The following is a 10366-nucleotide window of genomic DNA, read 5'->3' as shown; positions in this document are numbered from 1 at the left end:
CACAGGTGGGGTTGTGCTTACAGCCCAACACCGTGCAGGACGTTTGGCATTTCCAGAGAACACCAAGATTGGCAAATTCGCCACTGGCGCCCTGTGCTCTTCACAGATGAAAGCAGGTTCACACTGAGCACATGTGACAGACGTGACAGAGTCTGGAGACGCCGTGGAGAACGTTCTGCTGCCTGCAACATCCTCCAGCATGACCGGTTTGGCGGTGGTCAGTCATGGTGTGGGGTGGCATTTCTTTGGGGGGCCGCACAGCTCTCCATGTGCTCGCCAGAGGTAGCCTGACTGCCATTAGGGACCGAGATGAGATCCTCAGACCCCTTGTGAGACCATATGCTGGTGCGGTTGGCCCTGGGTTCCTCCTAATGCAAGACAATGCTAGACCTCATGTGGCTGGAGTGTGTCAGCAGTTCCTGCAAGAGGAAGGCATTGATGCTATGGACTGGCCCGCCCGTTCCCCAGACCTGAACCAATTGAGCACATCTGGGACATCATGTCTCGCTCCATCCACCAACGCCACGTTGCACCACAGACTGTCCAGGAGTTGGCGGATGCTTTAGTCCAGGTCTGGGAGGAGATCCCTCAGGAGACCATCTGCCACCTCATCAGGAGCATGCCCAGGCGTTGTAGGGAGGTCATACAGGCACGTGGAGGCCACACACACTACTGAGCCTCATTGACTTGTTTTAAGGACATTACATCAAAGTTGGATCAGCCTGTAGGTGTGTTTTCCACTTTAATTTTGAGTGTGACTCCAAATCCAGACCTCCGTGGGTTGATAAATTTGATTTCCACTTATCATTTTTGTGTGATTTTGTTGTCAGCACATTCAACTATGTAAAGAAAAAAGTATTTAATAAGAATAMTTCATTCATTCAGATCTAGGATGTGTTATTTTAGTGTTCCCTTAATTTTTTTGAGCAGTGTGTATTCATTCAGCAAACACATGCTCTCAATATAATTAACTCAAGTCATCACAACCTATACTCAAAGAGCACACCTTTCTCCAGGTGCAAACACTAAGCCTCATAATTGTTAACACACCAATCAGAATTGAAGGATCAATAAATAGGGCCTAGAGGCATGTCCATGTGCTTTGGAACAATGGATCCTAACAATGCCGAAGTTGCAAGACAACAGAGAGGATGAGGATGAGGATGAGGATGAAAACGAAAACGACAAAGACGAAAACGACAAAGACAAAGACAAGTAATCTCAGATGAAATCCGTGCCACCCTAGTTCATCATGTACTATGAGAGAAGCTGGACAGCTTGTGCAACCAAACCTAAGCCATTACAAGGTTGCATCCACTGTCTGTACTTTCAGAAGGGAAAACAGGTCATTTGCCTCATTGTTACTGTGATACATGTAATGTTGTAGTGCATATAGACTGAATCTCCACTTTGTTCTCAGTGTAGTTTTTACCACACTAATGGATGACCATAGGTCAGTAATGGTCACATTTCATTTTTGCAGAGCTGAGAGGCAGCCATCTGTTGGCGGTAGGCGGAGACTTCTCACAGCTGAACAGGAGACTGCCCTGGTGGATATGGCGTTTGCCAATAATGCCATTCGTTTGAGGGAAATTCAAACCCAAATAGTTGAAGACCAGGTATTCTTCCAAGGAACTGACAGCATCAGCATTTCCATCATTGACCAGATCGTTCAGAAGAACCACATAAGGACAAAGCAGCTGTACCGTGTGCCTTTTGAAAGGATTTCAAACAGAGTTAAGGAGCAACAATTCCAATATGTGCAGGTAATTGCTATACTGTACAGAATTTTTACAGTATGTAGAGTATGGCCCGTCTCTCCAGCATATCAAAACTGTACTGTATATTACTGTTACAGTAACTGCAGTACACAATCTTTCATTCCGGTACAGTAGTACACTACAGTACTGTATTTGTAGRACAGAAACATGTTTTTATTTTTATTTTTTACATCTGTAGAGAATCTTTGAGCTGGATGCCATGGCTGACCCACAGGAGTACATCTTCATCAACGAGGCAGGGTTCAGCCTAACAAAAAGGCGCAAAAGGGGGAGCAACATCATTGGTCACCGTGCCTTCATACAAGTTCCTTGCCAGAGGGGAGGCAAAGTCACCCTATGTGCAGCCATCAGCAATCATGGCGTCCTCCACCACCATGTCAAAGTGGGTCCATACAACACGGCACAACTCCTTAAATTTCTAGATCAGCTGCACAATAACTTTCTTCAACAGGAAGGGGAGCCAGGGCAACCAGAGACAGCCCAATATGTTGTCATTTGGGATAACGTGAGTTTCCATCGGGCTGCTCTGGTTTGTGTCTGGTTCAATGACCATCCCAGGTTCACCGTTCTTTTTTGCCAGCATATTCCCCATTTCTAAATCCGATTGAGGATTATTTCTCAGCATTGCGGTGGAGAGTATGACCTCAACCCCTACGCACATCAAAACCCCCTTGAGGCAATGATGGACGCCTGTGGTGATGTGTCTGTGGAGTGGTGATGTGTCTGTGGAGTCTATCTAGGGTTTTCTAAGGCACACAGGGCATTTTTCCCACGCTGCCTGGCAAGAGCAAACATATGTGACGTTGATGAGATATTATGGCCTAACCCAGACCTGAGAAGAGATGATGAGAATGCTGATGCTGAGTAATCTGTATATTTGCCGATTTGGAATTAAAGCTTTGTAATTAAAGCTTTTGGAAATTGGGTATTTTACCGTGCATAGACTCTTCCTTACATGTTTTGTKYGTGTGACATTTCAAAGGTCAGGCTTTTGACCAAAACAGCATTTACAGTAGTATTCCCTTAATCCATTAATGTAAGAGGTATTTTACCGTACTGTTTTGAATTTCTCTCGCCAGGGTGTTCCTGAAAGGGTGATCTGGATAGTCAGTGCTGTGATTTTACAAAGTTCCAAATCATTTATCTGAAAACATGTTTTGAATGAATCCCTCCAGTGTGTAACTAACAGTCATGTAGTCTGTGTTTGACAGCTTGTGTTGTCTGTGGGCAAAGTTTTAATTGGGACCCAGAAGTTATATGTTTATACTGTTGGATTTGAGTTTTTAAACTTGTGTGTGAAGATTTGAGAAAATGGTGAGTTGTTCCAGGAATTGTGTCTAAGCAATTGAGAAACAGATTTTTTTTAAACGTCTCTCCAAGCGTTTATGCATGACTTCTACTTTTCTGAACTTTCCTCCAAGTGTATACCTGACCCTAAATTAGCTCTTGAGCATTTCTCATCAATTTATATCACTGGCAGATAAACATGCTTCTTTAAAATGCTATCGACAAAATCCCTTGTAACGGCAGCCTTCCTCCTCTTCATCTGAAGAGGAGGTGTAGCAGGGATCGGGCCAAGACGCAGCGTAGCTCGTGTTCAACATATTTAATAATGACAATTAAACAGTGAACACTTACAAAATAACAAAATGTGGCAAACCGATACAGTCCTAGCTGGTGCAGAGAAAACACAGAGACAGAAAACAACCACCCACAAACCCCAACACAAAACAAGCCACCTATATATGATTCCCAATCAGAGACAACACAAAACACCTGCCTCTGATTGAGAACCATATTAGGCCAAACATAGAAACAGACAAACTAGACACACAACATAGAATGCCCACCCAGCTCACGTCCTGACCAACACTAAAACAAGCAAAACACACAAGAACTATGGTCAGAACGTGACATCCCTTCTATTTCTTTAGAACAAGAAAACATGCCTGGGCAAGAGCTAGATTAACTGATGCTGTTGTGGACTGGCAGATTTTCAGGCAACTGAGAAATAAATGCATGTCCTTAGTTAAAAAGGCTAAATCAAGTTACTTCCAAAGTTCTATCGCTGACACTGCTGGTGATCCATCTACATTTTGGAAAACAGTTAATGCTGCTAAAGTGTGGAAATTCCTCTCCTTCCCTACCCAAGCAAGTTATACTGAACTCTGACATCATTATATAAAAAAAAAGAGATATGTCATGCTTTTAATAAACATTTTATTTCCACTGGTTTTTGTTTGAAAGAAATCTTGGTTTAATACACCCGGGTCAGTCAGTAAACTGCTCGTTCCTCTCCCAGCCGGTAGTCGACCCCCAGTTAATCCTTGTACTTTCTGGAGAAACTGTCTACTTCTGATGTATTGGAACAACTACTTATGATTGATGTAAAAAAAAAAAATCTACTGGGGCTGATATGCTTGATCCCTTCTTACAGCTTTCTGCTCCATTGACTGTGGAAGCATTAACACATATTGTTAACTTGACAATTATATCAAGTACTTTCCCTAGACTTTGGAAGGCTGCCCATGTACTTCCTCTACATAAAGGTGTCGACCCGAGTGATCTAAATTATTGTCCCATTTTCAAACTCTCTTGCCTAGCAAAAATCCTGGAATCATTGATTAATACTCAGCTTAGATCCCTTTTAACTGCTACATCTTTTCTGAATGTAAAACTGTCAGGGTTCAGACCAGGTCATAGTACCATCTCTGCTACATCTATGGTTTTAAATGATGCCATAAATTGTTTAGATACGAAGAAACACTGTCCTGCCCAATTCATTGACATGTCCAAGGCATTCGACACTGTGGATCACACCTTACTTATTCAGAAACTCTCTACGATTGGCTTAGATCGGGCTGCTTGTAGCTGGTTTGAAAATGATTTAAAAGACAGAACACAGTGTGTACTTACTGATGGCGTTAAATCAGTATTTCTAGACAAAACAAAAGATGTCCCACAGGGTTCGGTTCTTGGTCCAGTTCTTTTCACTATTAATATTAACAGCATTGGTCTATTTGTACAAAACTGCAACTTTCATCTGGACTCAGATGCCACTTTTGTATATGCTACTGCCCCTACGGCAGCTCAGTCTCTGTTGCCTCTTCAATCTGCTTTTACTACCTTGCAGAAAGCCTTGGTTAACGTGAAGTTGGTACTAAATGCTGGTAAAACCAAGTACATGTTATTTTCCAAATCATGTAATAATGTAACTAATGATTTGTGCATAAGTACGTTAGATGGTGCCCTCATTGATTGTGTCCCCGCCTAGAAATATTTGGGCATCTGGATTGACGAAAAGCTATCTTTTAAAAAGCATGTTGACAAGTTAGTCAATAAATTAAGAATTAAATTGGTCTTCTTCTATAGGAAAAGGGCTTGTCTTTCATTAAATAGTAGAAAACAGATCAGGTCTACATTCATTTCTGTGACAGATTGTTCGTTTTATAACATCTGACAGTTTTGACACTCCACTCGCCACTGCATCCTTTATCATAAAGTTGGTTGGACCTCAATAAAAACACATAGGGCACATCATTATTGTGTTTTTGTTTATAAAGCCTTACTCAATAAACTACCAATTTACTTAACATCATTTTTGAAATATAGAAACTCGGATTACAACGCTAGATCATAGGATTGGTGAATGATGGAGACTCCACATGTATTCACACAGTTGTGTAAATCTGCCTTTTCCTACCAGGCCCTTATCATGTGGAATGATCTCCAAGTAATGTTTAATTTGGATGTGTTGTCTCTGGGCCAGTTACGAGAAAGGCTAGATTTTTCTTTTTTATTGTTTATATAATATTTGGAAAATATCTGGAAAATGTCAAGAACTTTGAAAGTTACAGTGGCAAAAACCATCAAGCGCAATGATGAAACTGTCTCTCATGAGGACCACCACAGGAAAGGAAAACCCAGAGTTACCTCTGCTGCGGAGTATAAGTTCATTAGAGTTACCAACCTCAGAAATTGCAGCCAAAATAAATGAATCACAGAGTACAAGTAAAAGACACATCTCAACATCAACTGTTCAGAGGAGACTGCATGAATCAGGCCTTCATGGTCGAATTGCTTCAATGAAACCACTACTAAAGGACACCAATAATAAGAAGAGACTTGCTTGGGCCAAGAAACACAAGCAATGGACATTAGACCAGTGGAAATCTTTCCTTTGGTCTGATGATTCCAAATTTGAGATATTTGGTTCAAACCGCTGTGTCTTTGTGAGACGCAGAGTAGGTGAACAGATGATCTCCGCTTGTGTGGTTCCCATCATGAAGCATGGAGGAGGAGTGATAGTGTGGGTGTGCTTCGCTGGTGACACTGTCTATGATTTATTTAGAATGTAATGCACACTTAACCAGCATGGCTACCACAGCATTCTGCAGCAATACGCCATCCCATCTAGTTTGCGCTTAGTGGGACTATCATTTGTTTTTCAACAGGACAATGATCCAACACACCTCCAGGCTGTGTAAGGGCTATTTGACCAAGAAGGAGAGTGATGGAGTGCTGCATCAGATGGCCTCCACAATGACCCAACCTCAACCCAATTGAGATGGTTTGGGATGAGTTGGACCGCAGAGTGAAGGAAAAGCAGCCACAAGTGTCCAGGATATGTGGGAACTCCTTCAAGACTGTTGGAAAAGCATTTCAGGTGACGCTGGTTGAGAGAATGCCAAGAGTGTGCAAAGCTGTCATCAAGGCAAAGGGTGGCTACTTTGAAGAATCTAAAATCTAAAATATGTTTTTATTTGTTTAACACTTTTTTGTTTACTACATGATTCCATATGTGTTATTTAAAAGGTTTATATATATATATATATATATATATATATATATATATATATATATATATATATATACACACACTATACCAGTCAAAAGTTTGGACACACCTACTTTTCTTTATTTTTACTATTGTCTACATTGTAGAATAGTGGTGAATACATCAAACCTTTTAAATATATATATATATATCAAAAAATATATGGGATATTGGAAATGATGCAGACAATTACTGTCACGTCGTGTATGTAGGTGGCAGGGAAGTCAAGCGCAGGAGAATTAAACTTGGTATAAATGGAGTATTTTAATAACTTAAAACATATACTCCAAAACCAAAGTCCATAATAAAATAAATGTGGGTACAAGAACCCATCGCACACCAATCCATAGAACATGAACATAACAAATAAACAATCTGACAAGGACATGAGGGGAAACAGAATGTTAAATAAACAACAATTAATGAATGGGATTGCAACCAGGTATGTAAGAAGACTAGACAAAACCAATGGAAAATGAAACATAGATCAATGATGGCTAGAAGACCGGTGACGTCGACCGCCCGAACAAGGAGAGGCATCGACTTCGGCAGAAGTCGTGACAATTACATTGATGGAAGATACAATCTATATGCAATATTAAAGCTCATATGCCTCCTAAAAAAATACAACCAAAAAATAACAACACCGCAACTATTTCCATGAGACAGAGAGCAATCAATCGAGCTCCACCGCTGATCTGCTCGCCTGTCCCAACAAAGTTATCATGACATGACAGGATTTGCTAATCTTTTAGCTATTCCCTAAGTTTCACAGCATCAAACATCAACAACACCAAATGTATATCTGCTGTTTACTTATTTCACTAACCTAGACATCATTGCTTTTCAAAGTGCAAGAACATGTGCGAATCCGTATCACCAACCAACATAGATAAAGCCTCTTTCACAGTGAAAAGTCATGTCTGTTTTAGCACTGTGATTTTGAATAATGAATTGAAATGCCAAATGACAGCATACCCTGTTTCCGGGTTCTGGTTGATGACAACAGCCACGCAACTACGCTAGGTTGTTAGCATGTTAATTTTTCAATATTGACAAAGATATTATTTTTTGAAAAATAAGGTGATTCGCGGCCGCTATAGTAATGTAAAGAAAGCCTGTCGACGGCCGATATGAATTCTAAAGGGTTAAATGAATGATTATTAACCATTTCCACATGGAGGAAACAGCAAAAATACGGCCAAACAGTGGGTGATAGAACATTAAATCAATATTTATTGTTCTTGAAGTGCACAGCAATGTGTATGCAGGCTACATTTTAATTATTTACAGGTACAATGTTTAAAATATAGAAAAATCATTATGTTTAACAATCATTATATACTGCTGACCTCGCATCTTTGTTCAAATGAGCACTTTTCCAGTCCTTGCAATGTGTTTGGATTCAAAGCCAACAGCTGTGGGTCTTAGTCTTTCTCCATTCCCTATAGATCTCTCACATTCGCTCACTTCTCAGGCACAGTGGCAAAGAACAACTTCCGGCCAACGATCAACGATGACTCACCACAACACTTATTTAAGCACAGCTATGCATTTTTGAGACCTAATATTCAAACTGTCAGATAGCTCATATACTCTGTCATCTACTCTATACTCTGTCTGAGTATTTTTGCTGTTACACAGAGACAGAAGTCAGACAGAAAATTATGTAAATTAAGATGGATACACTAGAATATCTGTCATTACAGGCTCCTTCTGAGGTAGCTAGACTACTAATACGATATATTTATCATCTTTAAAACAAAACAAATAAACAAATTGTGTTTTCGACATTGTATGCTGCATAGAAGCGGCCTGCTTATTGATGTATTGTTTCTGAGCAAGGCCATTACAACACAAAAGGCTTTTCATTAAATGCTGGCATTGATGTGGTTGCCATTGAAGCATTCCGGTTTGATTGAGAAATGTTTTCGTAGCTCTTTGTAAAGAAGTTTAATACTCACCTTCACAGGATCTCTCTTCATCTGTCTTTTCCTTCAGGGAGTTAAGTGTTATAGCTGCTGTATACCATACCATAGTTAGGTACATTTGTTTGAACATACACATGTTCAGATAAGGAGAATCATATTTATGTCCTTGGTAAACCTTTTAAGTAAAGCTTGATGTCTGCCTAGTTAAATCGAAGTAAATACATGATTATGCAAATGAACAGAATACACGTGTACACAACATAGCTTAAGGGCTTACATTGCCTAGATACCTCAAACAGAGTAATAAATAAGGAACAGCAGTGATTGTATTGTAATAGGAATCAGGATGACTTATCTTTAAGCTGTAACGGAACAGTGTGCTACTAGCTGAGTACACATTCTGTGCTCTTCCATGGAGCTGGCAGGAGGAGTGATTTCCAAGAGAGGGCATTGTGGATGGTTGGGTTCCTCTGTTGCTCCTCCAAGGGAGTTATTGCRTTAGTTAAAAGAACTAGTATAAATGATTCACATAATGTTTTCAGAGATGCCAAAATGACTCTTCTGTGCTTTACTACATTATATATTTTCTCCAGGAATACAATAAACCTAGATAAAAGTGTAATACCTATTTTCTATGAGCAGACATAGTTTTTTTGAAAGCGATATGTCTTTTTGAACAGGACAAATTGTGTAGTCTAGGACAAGCCCTGTCTCAGGATGATGCTCTATCAAAGTGTTGTAAAGGACAGAGTGATGGGAGCTGGTTTACGCCTGTTGCTCTTATCGCTGTGGTGCACTGCATCTCTTTACGAGACAGCAGCATTGATGCCAACTAAAAATAACACGCAACACATTTTCAAAGACGAAATGCAGAATAAATATTTTTCCTGTTTTGTTGTTGTTGTTGCTGGAAAATACAGAGTTCTTTTGTATTTTTCTTTTTTTTTGACTGTTGAGCTCTCTGGCTGAGACAGAATCGGGACGATAAGGTTTGGACTCCCTGACCTTACAGATGACCACAAGTAGAGTTAGAGATGGAAGTTGGGAGTCTGAGAGGAAGGATATCAAAACAGCAGACCTGTTTACTTATTTGTCTTTGAATGAATGTGATGGTTAAAGTACTGTATGGGTACAAAACATTTCTCCGTAACTTGTGGACACTGAGTTTAGTTTTTTTTCAGTATTTCAAACATCAATGACTCTCAGACTTATTCCATTAGCGACTTACTATAATGATTTACCGCAAACCCAAACCCATATACAGTAAACCCATAGAGCTTCAACCCTTTCTTCATAGGCAAAGTTCAAACATATAGTACCAGTCAAAAGTTTGGATACATTGTAGAATAATAGTGAAGACATCAACACTATGAAATAACACACATGGAATCATGTAGTAACCAAAAAAATGTTAAACAAATATTTTAGATTCTTCAAAGTAGCCACCCTTTGCCTTGATGACAGCTTTGCACAGTCTTGGCATTCTGTCATCCAGCTTCACCTGGAATGCTTTTCCAACAGTCTGGAAGGAGTTCCCACATATGCTGAACGCTTGTTGGCTGCTTTTCCTTAACTCTGCGGTCCAACTCATCCCAAACCATCTCAATTGGGTTTGAGGTCGGGGGATTGTGGAGGCCCGGGCATCTGATGCAGCACTCCATCACTCTCCTTCTTGGTCAAATCAAATTGTATTTGTCACATGTGCCGAATACAACCTTACTGTGAAATACTTACTTACAAGCCCTTAATCAACATTGCTTTAAGAAGTTTTAAGAAAAATAAGTGTTAAGTAAAAAATAGAAAATTAAAGTAAAAAA

The 10366-nt window shown here is 40.0% G+C and overlaps 1 long non-coding RNA gene across 1 annotated transcript; it reads left to right on the top strand.

Moving 5' to 3' along the window:
* Positions 1 to 1115: 1115 nt before the first annotated feature.
* On the top strand, positions 1116 to 3803 carry LOC111963654 (uncharacterized). Its single transcript, XR_002877285.3, has 3 exons — positions 1116 to 1345; positions 1484 to 1766; positions 1960 to 3803. It is a non-coding gene; the product is annotated as an uncharacterized lncRNA (long non-coding RNA).
* Positions 3804 to 10366: the final 6563 nt, after the last annotated feature.

The sequence above is a fragment of the Salvelinus sp. IW2-2015 genome, linkage group LG5 (genome assembly GCF_002910315.2).
Source record: "Salvelinus sp. IW2-2015 linkage group LG5, ASM291031v2, whole genome shotgun sequence".
Lineage (NCBI taxonomy): Eukaryota > Metazoa > Chordata > Actinopteri > Salmoniformes > Salmonidae > Salvelinus > Salvelinus sp. IW2-2015.
Note: the sequence above shows the minus strand (reverse complement) of the source record. Positions and strands in the feature narration are given on the sequence as shown.